Raw genomic sequence first — 4,675 nt, 5'->3', positions numbered from 1 at the left:
GAACTGTATGTGTAGCTTCCGGGATGCTGAGGCTCAGCTATATCCCTTGCCCATATATGCTTATATATGTGCATCAAAAGGGTAAGAAAAATATCCTTCTGATATCAGATAACCATCTTTTCATTACACATAATCCACTAATTCCAGTCCCAAGATATTAATAACTGTGTAGTATTGATTCTATTTTATCTACTGAAATGTTATCACTCTTCTGCAAATATCAAGTGTTGGCATTTTGAGCCTAATGACCAGCGATTTCTGATGTACTCACATCAATAATTAAATTTAGTGGGGAAAATGAACATGTACAGGTAGTAAATGTCTATGGAGATTCTCAGTCATCCAGGTCATAATTATTCCAAAGATGCTTTTTCACAAGGCAACTGGACTTTGTTTTTCTTTGAAGACGTTTCGCTTCTCATCCAAGAAGCTTCTTCAGTTCTGACTGGATGGTGGGGAATGGAAAGATTTATACTCCTGCAGACAGTTATTCATTTGCATTCTTTTAGGAGTCATTAAAGCTCCATGGAGGCTTTTCTGTGTCTTCAGGGTCACCTGGATAGTGCAAATGGGTGTGGAGCCTTCTTGGAATTGTTAAAAGGACTGTGTTGTAGACTGGAGATAGCTGATGTCAGATCCCTCTCCCTCTGTTGAGAGAAGACTGTTCAATTTTGACATAGATGGCCTCTTTGACCCCTCTTTCAAACCAGTTCTCTGTCCAAAATGTGGACTTTGCTGTCTTTGAAAGAGTGGTCTTTGTCTTTTAAATACAAATGGACTGCTGACTCTTGTCCTAATGGGTTTGTTTTCCTATGTTGTGTCATACGTTTATGAAGTTGTTGTTTCATTTCCCCAATGTACAGATCTGTACATGGCTCACTGCATTTGTACTAGATTTACCATATTGCTCAGTTTGTGTCTGATGTACAGGTAGTAGATAACCCATTCCCCATACAATTCATTTCACAATGGGTCATTGGTTCAGATATATTTCCCTACCCAGACAGAGAAACAGAATGAACATGGGTAGCCAAAAAAGCAGTGGGAACAGGAACAACTGAGTTTCTTTGTGGGAAGCCTTCCTTCTTCCTTACTTCCTTCCTTCCTTCCTTCCTTCCTCTCTCCCTTCCTCCCATCAGTGGGGAAGTTGCAACAGGAAGTTACAAATCTAAGCCCAGTGCTGGGTAGGGGGGGAAGTGTGGGTGGTGCGGTGAGGAATGGTACATGGGTGTATAAGAGGTGCCATGTAGGTTGGGAAGACTATCTGGATGTGTTGATTTCCCTTCCCTTTCCACCAGGCAAGTAAATGGCTGCTGCTAGGTGGGGAATAAAGGATTGCCAGATTGGCTGGGAAACTGTCATAAAACATGGAACATGAAGATTATGTGACTGGAGCAGCAGCAGCAGCACAGCAATAGACAGTAGCACTGAAGCAGCTACAACTTTCTCAAATTTCATTCTCTCAAGAGTCATGGGTCCCAGATTTTGGGCACTTTCTATAAGTTAGTCGATTTGAGTTACCTTGGTTCAAAAATTGTTGCCTTGTGATGCGATTTTGTCCAGGTAAAAATCATGACAATGTGAGTAGTATATAGATTAGTTCTATCAAGTAATAATCTTCTATTAAAATGACTAGAGCTTCTGAGCCATTTTCTAGAGCAAGCATTGTGCAACATATTTCAATAATCTAACAGTGGATAACTAATTACAGGGTACAAGTATCTAAGTAGCATCTAGCAGCTTATCAGTTTCAGATTAGACTAGTATAAAGATGTCCCATGACACACTAAAATATGTTCTATGTTCTCCAGTGAAAAAATTGAATAAGAAAGTACTCTCAGATTATGCTATGTTCTCCTAGAACAGCATGGAAAAACTTGTTTCATGTCAAAATTCACATTCCCTTCAGCAATAATCTCTAGAGGCCACATGATGAATGAGACTGAAGCAACCACAGCTAGAGAAACAGAACATAAAGTCGGTGAAAATACCAATTTTCTCTCTAAAGAAACAATCTATCTCTGGGGAATCTTTTCCAGTAACCCTTCCAGACTGCCAGGAAGGGTCAAGTAGTTCTTACAATGGATCTAAACTGATCTCTTGAACAGGAACTTTGAAATTAGCCTGACAATCACATTCTGGACTTGGGAACGCAAGTTTCCTATGCTTGATTTAAATGTATGTGCCACACAGATTTTTAAAAATGGAAACAAAGATGGAGTCCCTTGATATAATAAAGTGTAAATACCAAAGGACCAAGTAACTTTCTGGAATCAATCGCATGAGATCAAAACCAATTTAAAAATCTCCCTCAACTTTATTTTTTTTAGTAACAGAAATTTCTACTTATATAATCCATACTTGTAACTTATTATATTTTACTGGATTCAAAACTACTACAGCTCCACTGCAAGCAAAAATAACAGTAAAGGCAGATACATGTAGGCTTTTCGGGGGCATTATTTATGTATATCAATAATACATAATATCAAACTGAAGATGTAAACATATATGCGTTTAAAATATGAACTAAAACTTTTTCAGTATTAAGTACTTCTGGAATCTTGAAGAAGAGATTAACACTAATATTAGTTATTTACTTCAAGAAGAGTGTGGGTTTCTCCTGAGGTATCTGATATATTACATCTCCTAAGGTTGATATACTGTAGCTTCCATTGATTGTGATGCTTGGGACAGATGGTAAGCAGTATTTGGAGTCCAACGCCACATATAAGGTCACAGATTTCCCACCCCTCTTTAGTCTATAGTCAGCATGGGGAATTCTGAGAGTTGAAGTCCACACGTCTTACTGTTGCTGAAGTTGAGAATCACTGGTGTATAGAATAGGAATTTGTAACCTATGTTTTGTGGACTTCATGAAGCTCTCATGGTCTTCTCTGTAGCTTTGAACATTGTTTTTCCACGTCCCTTTGTCACTGCCTTAATTATGCTGGGGAATAGGCTGTGCAAGGAGTCCTTTACCACACTTTAATCAGACTCTTCACAGTCCAGCAAGTAGCTATTTGGTGGGCTGCCAAAAGTTCAACTGTGTTGAAGATGGAATGTAAAGGAAGTCATCTATGCAAGTCCCTTCCCTCAAAATAATTTTTACCAATGTTGATGGAAGGGAGAATGGAACGCGGTAAGAAATTCTGTCCCTTTCCCTTAATAATTTTGATTGTTTCCTAGATGTCCGTTAAACCATGGCGATAAAGAAATGATGGATTATGCATTGTGATAGTGTAACATTAAAATTGGTCTTTGCATTTGTACTTGCATTCAGACGTGGTATGCAACATCAGCTAAATCACAGAGTTTTAAGTTTTGACGGCACAATTATTATTTTTTTTCACTTGTCTCCTCCCTACAGATTTTTTTTTTTTAGTTCCTTTATGTCAGCATTGACTCTTGGTAACTGCCTGGACAAGTCCCTGCAGTTTCTTGGCATGATTTTTCAGAAGTGAGTTGCTTTTGCTACTGAGGTTGGAGAGAGAATGACTGGCCAATGTTGCCCTACAGGCTTTATGCCTGAGAATAGAACTCATGGTCTCTAGCCTGTTACCTTGATCATTACACCAAACTGGCTCTCTGCTTATGAAAATAGTAATAGGGAAAAAAATCAGGTTCAGCTGCCTATAAAATAATAGAAGAAGCCATTTTAATTTTGTTTCTCCAGTGCTCTCTACGCAGAAGTGGCACAGTGTCTGTATATATGGTCCCCAGCCATCACCAACTGCATGTGTATTTTAAGGCCAAAAAAGTTCCTGCTCTGATGTATCCTACATGGCCAAGAAAAATAGGTAACTTGTTAGAATTCTTCAATGAGTGAAAAAGTTTTCTATACATGTAAAATCACCGTAGAGTTTAGACATTATTATTTAACATACAATATGGTCTTGAATGTTATGAGTTACTCTATGTCAAAAAGCAACAACCAGGAACATTTAAAACAAACCATTTATTTTAAACTGAACGGTTATTTTTAACAGTTACATAAATTACACAGAATGACTAAGTCAGATGTTTCACAAGGGGAGAAAAATCAAAATTTTAAGCAGGGAAAATATCACAACAGGTTAAAAAGAAAGAAAATTGCCAAAGCATTCAAATAAGGCCATAATTCTTTAATAAAAAAAACAATAAATTTCCCCCAAAATCCATTTTCCCTTTTCTTTCAGTATTCCAGTGCTGCTAAAACTACAAGTCCTGTACAGATGTAATCAAGGCAGTGGGTTGCACAAGGGTGTAAATCCTTCAAGTTCATATTATACTCAAGGTCCATTGAAATGTTTGGATTGCAGTGCCGAATGGATGAACACCCTTTTCTTCCAGGTTTTTCAGCATTAGCAATGTAATATAATAAAGCTTATTAGTACATGCAGTTGCCCTTGAAACTTCAGACTTAATTGCCTTCATAACTTAAAATTCACGAAGTGCACAGTTAAATGCCAGAAAATGTAGTCTGCTACTCTATCAACATTTGCCCATGCTTAATACTTAATGGTCTACTGGAGCAAAATGGTGCTCTTTTTAAAGAACTGTCTCACTGTAAAACATTTAGTTCCAAAGATGTGCCAACATTTTTTGAAATAAAAAGTAGAAAAACATAGATTATATAAAGAAAATACAAAAACACTAGAAATGACCAAACATTTTCAAAGAACAAGCACCACAA

The sequence above is a fragment of the Protobothrops mucrosquamatus genome, unplaced genomic scaffold (assembly GCF_001527695.2).
Source record: "Protobothrops mucrosquamatus isolate PMUCROS unplaced genomic scaffold, P.Mucros_1.0 scaffold3543, whole genome shotgun sequence".
NCBI lineage: Eukaryota > Metazoa > Chordata > Lepidosauria > Squamata > Viperidae > Protobothrops > Protobothrops mucrosquamatus.
This window is presented reverse-complemented; position numbering follows the sequence as displayed.